The sequence below is a fragment of the Nerophis lumbriciformis genome, linkage group LG19 (assembly GCF_033978685.3).
Source record: "Nerophis lumbriciformis linkage group LG19, RoL_Nlum_v2.1, whole genome shotgun sequence".
NCBI classification, from domain to species: domain Eukaryota; kingdom Metazoa; phylum Chordata; class Actinopteri; order Syngnathiformes; family Syngnathidae; genus Nerophis; species Nerophis lumbriciformis.
In genome coordinates this window covers 43,864,125-43,874,124 of record NC_084566.2, presented here as the reverse complement: position 1 = coordinate 43,874,124, position 10,000 = coordinate 43,864,125, and the positions used below count along the sequence as shown (strand labels likewise).

General features: G+C 39.6%; 1 protein-coding gene across 1 annotated transcript in view; it reads right to left on the bottom strand.

Annotated features, from left to right (window-relative positions):
* epha4b (eph receptor A4b) overlaps nt 1-10,000 on the bottom strand; it is a 444,124-nt gene that overhangs the window by 362,323 nt on the left and 71,801 nt on the right. The gene's annotated exons all lie outside the window — the stretch shown is intronic.

The window sequence follows — 10,000 nt, the reverse complement described above, 5'->3', positions numbered from 1 at the left end:
AAAAGGCATTAGTGAGGTTATAAAGCTTTTGCCTGTTAAAGAAAGGAGACTGATCCAATGCAGCACAGACATTCAATGCGGCCTAGACGCACACCAGTGCGCAATCATATGGGAGCCGCGCAGAGCGCACCTCCAAGCGCGTGGAGGTGCGATGTCCCTCGCACCCGCGGCGGCTTCCACCCGGGCTCGCGCCCGAGGCTTCAGCGCGCACCGCGGCGGCTATCCTACTCGTCGCGGCCGAGCCCTCGCGGCTCTCGCTGCCGGCGACGGCCGGGTATATGGGCCCGACGCTCCAGCGCCATCCATTTTCAGGGCTAGTTGATTTGGCAGGTGGGTTGTTACACACTCCTTAGCGGGTTCCGACTTCCATGGCCACCGTCCTGCTGTCTATATCAACCAGGGTGAGCCCCCACCCCTTTCGTGAGCGCACTGCGCGCGTAGTGACCCCTGTTACGCGCCCCCGGCAACAGGGGTGGCGGGCAGGTATTCTGCGCGGGCGGAGCGCGCGGAGTGACCCCTGTTACGAGCCCCCGGCCACGGGGGGTGGCGGGCAGGTAAGCTGCTTACCTGCTGCGCGTGACGCCGGCCGCGGCGAAGGCGGACGAGGCGGGGTGTCGGTGCGGTGGGCGCGGTGGTGACCCAGGACGTGGGTCGGGCCCTTCTCGCGGATCACCTCAGCTACGGCTCCCGGTGGGGCCCTCTCGGGGGAAGGGGCCTCGGTCCCGGACCCCGGCGAGGCGTCCCTTCTCCGCTCCGTAAAAGTGTCCATCTCTTTTTTTTTTCTTCTTCTGTTGTGGCATATGCTGCAGGTGCCTGCTCGTTTTTCGTATGTGGGTAACAACATTTAACTATGTATATATATTTCCCAATTGGTTCAACTGCCACCCGCCTGAATCTATTTAAAATCTAATTTTTTTTATATTTCAACCGCCCGACCCGACCCGCGGATAAAATCTAATATTTTTTTTATTTCAACCGCCCGATCCGCGGATAATCCGCGGACTCCGCGGTTGTGTCCGCAAACCGCGCATCTCTAGTAGGGGCATAACAAGTCAGCGATGTACTGAGGGGCCCCTCCATGCAACTGAAGAGTAGGGGCATAACAAGTCAGTGATGAACTGAGTGGTCCCACCATGCAACTGAAGAGTAGGGGCATAGCAAGTCAGTGATGTACTGAGGGGCCCCTCCATGCAACGCATGGAAAGTCAAGACTAAAATCTTCAACTGAATTTGACTGGAAGCCAATGAAGACTGGATCAATGAAGACTGGATCAAACGGGAGCGATATGGACTGTTCTGGTCTAAAGTCTGGCAGCTGCATTTTGTAGCGTCTGAAGTCTCTTTAGTGTTGACTTGTTGAAGAGACTGAAGAGAGAATTGCAATAGCCAATACCAGATGAAATGAACGTGTGAACGATCATTACCAGATCCAATTTTGACGGCAAATTTCTCACTTTAGAAATATTTCTGAGGTAACGAAAACAGTTTTTGTTCAGTTAACGACAGAGACCCTGCAGAGACTTGGACTGATCCAACACCAGCCCAAGGTTTCTGAGGCTTCTTTGAACAGATGAGAGCACCAAGGGAGTTCTGGATCAGGGGGATCTTTTTATCGGGAGCAAATATCAGTTTCTGGTTTGTCAGAATGCATCTGGAGGTGTTTGTGTGTCCACACTCAGGGGGTAACGCTGCCTCGAATGAACCCGATCAACGTTCCACGGGCGACTTTTCATGTCTCAGGGAGCCCTTTGTTGTGTTGGGAAACAGTTGAGGTGGAACCTTTGTGGAATGTCAATGTTGCGTTCAGAGCGGCGAGGCTCGCAGCTGCTGGCGGTTCAAGAGGACCGAAAGTCACTCAGCCGGATTGAAAGCCGATCGGGATGCCAAGAGTTACTCTTTCCAGTATCAACCGCAACTTGTGGACCACGGCTGCCCTAAGTTGTCGACTTAGTGTCGCAATGTTTCATAATATGCTCTGCATCTCCGCATAGGGACTTTCTGAAAGATGTTGTGGTGAGTCTGTGGGTTGCTTTCTTCTCGTCCATACATGCCGGAGAACATTTGTGAGGTCAGAGTTTGTACCCACGCTAGCTCAGATCGAGGTACTGCAAAGTACATCCTCTTACGCTTGACGTTTCCAAATCATTTTTTTAAACCTTTACCATCAAAGCCATAGCTGACAATTAGGGATGTGTACCTTTCACATTGAAATGGTACCAATTCCCAGTACCTAGGAATTGATACCAGTTGGTGGTACCTTTGTGTGTGTTAACAAATATTTATTGTCTAATTAAAAAATCTCTATTTGCAGAAAAACAGTTAAAAATGAGCTGATTGTTACATTGTGATTTCTTATTGTACTTCCGAGTCTCATTTGCAAGTATTCTGTCACGTTCAAACACTGAGGACATCTATTAAACAAGACAAAAGGCAAGGAATCAAACAGAGACATAATTCAATTTGGACTCAATATTGAGGAGAGACATGGCCACTGCACTCTCTGTACAGTCCTGCACCACGCTCTGACGAAGAAGGTTTTCGTCTCCTCCTTTATTCAGATGTTCAATGTTCACGCACCAACACATGTCACAGCAGGAATGGGAAGTATGTAAAACAGTCATTGTTTTCGGTCTCATTGAAGTCCAAGAAGAGGATTTCTTGGGCTTGGGCTCTTCCTGGATCCAGCTGGGGCAGGTGTTGGAGGACAATGGATAACCCCTCCCGTCTCCTGACCACAGCAACTTCAAGAGGGCAGCGGGTCGTAAATAGCGTTGACCTCGGTTACCAAATAGTTGGAAGAGAGTTTGTGAAATACTTCAGAGAGAGTTCGTTTAACACTTCAAAGAGAGTTCCTCTGGAAGTTGAGCAGATCCTGCCATCTGTCCGTGTTGAAATCACAGTGGCGTTTCACGAGCATTCTTCCTCTTGTTAGGCCTCGAAAGACAGCATTCATAATACAACGTTTCTTTTGTGATAACTTACAAACAATTATTCCAACATATTCTATAGTAGACTTTGAACTAAACATGATCTCTGAAAGGGGTATAGTTATTTCCAAAGCAGTACCCTCGCCCAGACATACAACACAAAACATTAGTTAAATGCAGAGGGTAATTTCACCACACCTAATTTGTGTGTGACTATCAGTGGTACTTTAACTTTAACTTTGAAAAACTTCTATCTAGCAAAACTGGTCATTGTCTGCAGTATAAACCGACTCTTTGTCATATATCATACCAACAGCATTAGCTAGCTCTTTCTCACCCGCACCAACACACACACTCATAGCACTTAGCCAGTGATGCATTTAAGGCCACACAAAAAGTCAGACAACTCCTATACCACACATAAAGTGTAAATTGCAGGTCTTTACAAAATGATTCCCCAATCAGATGTGTGCTTATCCTACTGTCATATATTGGGAATGTTAATTTATGGATATTAATCATGAAATTATAATACCGTATTACAGAAATGCTCATAAAAATATACAGACAGAAACTTACAGGACTGGACACTGTATCTTGTGTTTACATCTCATTGTGCAACATGTGAATGCTTTGAGGAAAACTAAATATGATCTCTGAAAGTGATATAGTTCTTTCCAAAGCAGTACCCTCACCCAAACACATAATAACAACACAGAACATTAGTTAAAAACTTATATCTAGCAAAACTGGTCATTGTCTGCCATACAAACCGACTCTTTGTCATACTGTATATCATATCAACAGCATTTGCTCGCTCTTTCTCACCTGCACCAACACACACACTCATAGCACTTAGCCAGTGATGCATTTAAGGCCACACAAAAAGTCTGACAATTCCTATACCACGCATAAAGTGTAAATTGCAGGTCTTTACAAAATGATTCCCCAATCAGATGTGTGCTTATACAACTGTCATATATCAAGAATGTTAATTTATGGATATTAATCATGAAATGTTGTCACTGGATTACAGAAAGGCTCCTAAAAAGATACATTTTACAGACAGAAAGTTACAGGAATGGACACTATCTCGTATATACATCTCATTGTGCAACATGTGAATGTTTTGAGGGAAACTAAATATGATCTCTGAAAGGGGTATAGTTCTTTCCAAAGCAGTACCCTCACCCAGGCACATAATAACAACACAGAACATTAGTTAAAAACTTCTATCAGACAACTCCTATACCACGCATAAAGTGTAAATTGCAGGTCTTACCAAAATGATTCCCCAATCAGATGTGTGCTTATTCTACTGTCATATATTAAGAAAGTTAATTTATGGATATTAATCATGAAATTGTATGACTAGATTACAGAAATGCTCATAAAAATATATATTTTACAGACAGAAAGTTACAGGAATGGACACTTTATCTCGTGTTTACATCTCATTGTGCAACATGTGAATGCTTTGAGGAAAACTAAATATGATCTCTGAAAGTGATATAGTTCTTTCCAAAGCAGTACCCTCACCCAGACATACAATAACAACACAAAACATTAGTTCAAAACTTATATCTAGCAAAACTGGTCATTGTCTGCCGCACAAACCAACTCTTTGTCATACTGTATATCATATCAACAGCATTCGCTCACTCGTTCTCACCCGCACCAACACACACACTCATAGCACTTAGCCAGTGATGCATTTAAGGCCACACAAAAAGTCAGACAACTTCTATACCACGCATAAAGTGTAAATTGCAGGTCTTTACAATATGATTCCCCAATCAGATGTGTGCTTATACTACTGTCATATATCAAGAATGTTAATTTATGGATATTAATCATGAAATGTTGTCACTGGATTACAGAAAGGCTCCTAAAAAGATACATTTTACAGACAGAAAGTTACAGGAATGGACACTATCTCGTATTTACATCTCATTGTGCAACATGTGAATGTTTTGAGGGAAACTAAATATGATCTCTGAAAGGGGTATATTTCTTTCCAAAGCAGTACCCTCACCCAGGCACATAATAACAACACAGAGCATTAGTTAAAAACGTCTATCAGACAACTCCTATACCACGCATAAAGTGTAAATTGCAGGTCTTTCCAAAATGATTCCCCAATCAGATGTGTGCTTATTCTACTGTCATATATTAAGAAAGTTAATTTATGGATATTAATCATGAAATTGTATTACTAGATTACAGAAATGCTCATAAAAATATATATTTTACAGACAGAAAGTTACGGGAATCGACACTTTATCTCGTGTTTACATCTCATTGTGCAACATGTGAATGTTTTGAAGGAAACTAAATGTGATCTCTGAAAGGGATATAGTTCTTTCCAAAGCAGTACCCTCGCCCAGACATACAATAACAACACAAAACATTAGTTCAAAACTTATATCTTGCAAAACTGGTCATTGTCTGCCGCACAAACCAACTCTTTGTCATACAGTATATCATATCAACAGCATTAGCTCGCTCTTTCTCACCTGCACCAACACACACACTCATAGCACTTAGCCAGTGATGCTTTTAAGGCCACACAAAAAGTCAGACAATTCCTATACCACGCATAAAGTGTAAATTACAGGTCTTTACAAAATCAAATGTGTGCTTATTCTACTGTCATATTTTAAGAATGTTAATTTATGGATAATAATCATGAAATCCTGTTACTGGAACAAATATATATTTTACCGACAGAAAGTTACGGGAATCGACACTTTATCTCGTGTTTACATCTCATTGTGCAACATGTGAATGTTTTGAAGGAAACTAAATATTATCTCTTAAAGGGATATAGTTATTTCCAAAGCGGTACCCTCGCCCAGACATACAATAACAACACAAAACATTAGTTCAAAACTTATATCTAGCAAAACTGGTCATTGTCTGCCATACAAACCGACTCTTTGTCATACAGTATATCATATCAACAGCATTTGCTCGCTCTTTCTCACCTGCACCAACACACACACTCATAGCACTTAGCCAGTGATGCATTTAAGGCCACACAAAAAGTCAGACAACTTCTATACCACGCATAAAGTGTAAATTGCAGGTCTTTACAATATGATTCCCCAATCAGATGTGTGCTTATACTACTGTCATATATCAAGAATGTTAATTTATGGATATTAATCATGAAATGTTGTCACTGGATTACAGAAAAGCTCCTAAAAAGATACATTTTACAGACAGAAAGTTACAGGAATGGACACTATCTCGTATTTACATCTCATTGTGCAACATGTGAATGTTTTGAGGGAAACTAAATATGATCTCTGAAAGTGGTAAAGTTCTTTCCAAAGCAGTACCCTCAAACAGGCACATAATAACAACACAGAGCATTAGTTAAAAACTTCTATCAGACAACTCCTATACCACGCATAAAGTGTAAATTGCAGGTCTTTCCAAAATGATTCCCCAATCAGATGTGTGCTTATTCTACAGTCATATATTATGAAAGTTAATTTATGGATATTAATCATGAAATTGTATTACTAGATTACAGAAATGCTCATAAAAATATATATTTTACAGACAGAAAGTTACAGGAATGGACACTATCTCGTGTTTACATCTCATTGTGCAACATGTGAATGCTTTGAGGAAAACTAAATATGATCTCTGAAAGGGATATAGTTCTTTCCAAAGCAGTACCCTCGCCCAGACATACGATAACAACACAAAACATTAGTTCAAAACTTATATCTAGCAAAACTGGTCATTGTCTGCCGCACAAACCAACTCTTTGTCATACAGTGTATCATACCAACAGCATTAGCTCGCTCTTTCTCACCTGCACCAACACACACACTCATAGCACTTAGCCAGTGATGCATTTAAGGCCATACAAAAAGTCAGACAACTCCTATACCACGCGTAACGTGTAAATTGCAGGTCTTTACAAAATCAAATGTGTGCTTATTCGACTGTCATATATTAAGTATGTTAATTTATGGATAATAATCATGAAATCCTGTTACTGGAAAAAATATATATTTTACCGACAGAAAGTTACGGGAATCGACACTTTATCTCGTGTTTACATCTCATTGTGCAACATGTGAATGTTTTGAAGGAAACTAAATGTGATCTCTGAAAGGGATATAGTTCTTTCCAAAGCAGTACCCTCGCCCAGACATACAATAACAACACAAAACATTAGTTCACAACTTATATCTAGCAAAACTGGTCATTGTCTGCCGCACAAACCAACTCTTTGTCATACAGTATATCATACCAACAGCATTAGCTCACTCTTTCTCACCTGCACCAACACACACACTCATAGCACTTAGCCAGTGATGCATTTAAGGCCATACAAAAAGTCAGACAACTCCAATACCACGCATAAAGTGTAAATTGCAGGTCTTTACAAAATCAAATGTGTGCTTATTCTACTGTCATATATTAAGTATGTTAATTCATGGATAATAATCATGAAATCCTGTTACTGGAACAAATATATATTTTACCGACAGAAAGTTACGGGAATCGACACTTTATCTCGTGTTTACATCTCATTGTGCAACATGTGAATGTTTTGAAGGAAACTAAATATTATCTCTGAAAGTGATATAGTTCTTTCCAAAGCAGTACCCTCACCCAGACATACAATAACAACACAGAACATTAGTTAAAAACGTATATCTAGCAAAACTGGTCATTGTCTGCCGCACAAACCAACTCTTTGTCATACAGTATATCATACCAACGGCAATAGCTCGCTCTTTCTCACCTGCACCAACACACACACTCATAGCACTTAGCCAGTGATGCATTTAAGGCCACACAAAAAGTCAGACAATTCCTATACCACGCATAAAGTGTAAATTGCAGGTCTTTACACAATCAGATGTGTGCTTATTCTACTGTCATATATTGAAAACCTGACAGAAAGTTACAGGAATAGACACCTGATCTCGTGTTTACATCTCATTGTGCAACATGTGAATGTTTTGAAGGAAACTAAATGTGATCTCTGAAAGGGATATAGTTCTTTCCAAAGCAGTACTCTCGCCCAGACATACAATAACAATCAGATGTGTGCTTATTCTACTGTCATATATTGAGGATGTTAATTTTTGGATAATAATCATGAAAACCTGACAGAAAGTTACAGGAATAGACACTTTATTTCGTGTTTACATCTCATTGTGCAACATGTGAATGTTTTGAAGGACACCAAATGTGATCTCTGAGAGGGGTATACATTATGTCCGAAGCAGGACCCTCACCCAGACATACAATTTTCACCACCATGCAACAAAAAAAAGTTTTTTATTGCATTTTTTAAATTTTTTGATTTCATTTTTTTTAGTTTTTTATTGCTTAATTTATTTTCCTATGATACTGCACTGAATCTTTGATATATTTTGTACAATTTTCCATTGTGTCTATTATTCGTGCACTTTCATTTTTTAAGTCATTCATGATTTGTTGTTATGTAAATTGATCGAGCACACACACACACTGTTGACTTGAACAATGCGTAATGTTTTAGTCTTCCATTTAAAATGTCAACAACAACAAAATAAACAATGACTTTCATTGCCAAATATGAAAGCGCTGAAATGCATCCAGGCTTTTGTTCTGCCATTAAATGCTCGGAATCCCCCTCAAAACTGCACTTACTTACTATCCTTTCATGTAATAATGGAAAATAGTTTTCCTTTTCCTTTTCATAATCAAAATATTAATAATGCATTTTTTTCTTGACGCCTTTCAAAGCGCATAAGCGGACGGAAGTCAAGGTAAAAGGGAAAAAAATAGCAAACAAAACAAATAATGAAAACATGGGGACAAATGTGTGTATGCAATTATAAGTTTTGACGAGGGAAGAAAAGTCCGTACAGTTTAGTGAACAAAAACTATGTTTTATTTATCTGAGCTGGACGTCTGAACGCAGCAATTGACAATTAACTCCATTAGGGCTGCAGCTAACGATTATTTTTCTATCGATTAATCTATAGATTATTTTTTCGATTAATCGGTTAATCTATAGATTATTTTTTCGATTAATCTATAGATTATTTTTTCGATTAATCTATAGATTATTTTTTTCGATTAATCTATAGATTTTTTTCCTTTTACCGATTATTTTTTTTATTTAAAATGAAGAGGAAAAAAATAAATGTAGGCCAGTTTTTTCAAAAGGCATGGCTTTTATTTACAAAAAAAAAAGTATGGCCACTCAGTCAACATTGACAACAACATGACAAAATATTCTGTAACAATGTAATCATTTAAAACTTTTAACATTTAACAAAATTAAAAGTAGCTTATTTGCTTTTTAATGTGCAAATATAAAAGTAAACATCCAGTGCAAATCTTAATATTCTGGAATAGTATAAGCATTTCAAAAGTAAAAGTATTGCTTATTTTGCTTTAAAATGTGCAAAAATAAAGATAAACATCCAATACAAAAAAGTGCAAAACGGAAATATTCTGTAACAAGTGTAAACATTTCAACAAAAGTAAAAGTATTGCTTATTTGCTAAAATGTGCAAAAATAAAGCTAAACATCCAATACAAAAAAGTGTACAGTGTAAACATTTCAACAAAAGTAAAAGTATTGCTTATTTTGCTTAATAACACAACAATGATAGTATGATTAAAGTGAAAGTTAATTGTTGGTTTGTACATAGTATATGTAACCGTTAATGTTGTAAAAGGTATTTGCACAACTAATTAACGTTAGCGTTTGTGACACGTCTTGTGCCGTGGGGTTCTTTCAGGACCGACAGACTGAACGCCAGACGGCTTTGCCAGGTTTACAATCTTTTAATTTTACACAAAGTCTTTTCTCTTCCAACTCTTTTCTCTTTCTTTCCTCGCTTTTCAGCTCCTCTTGCTCGCTCGCTCGTCGTCCCCTGTCTCTTGCGGCGTCGCTCCCGGCGCGCCCCGCCTCGCCGCTCGCTCGCCGCCGCCGCCTCTCCACAGCGTTAAAGAGGAGCGCGTCTTTTTAAACACTGAACAGGCACGCCAAACGCGCCTCTCAGAGCAAACGGTGCTTTAGTTTATGAATTTACAACGCAGAT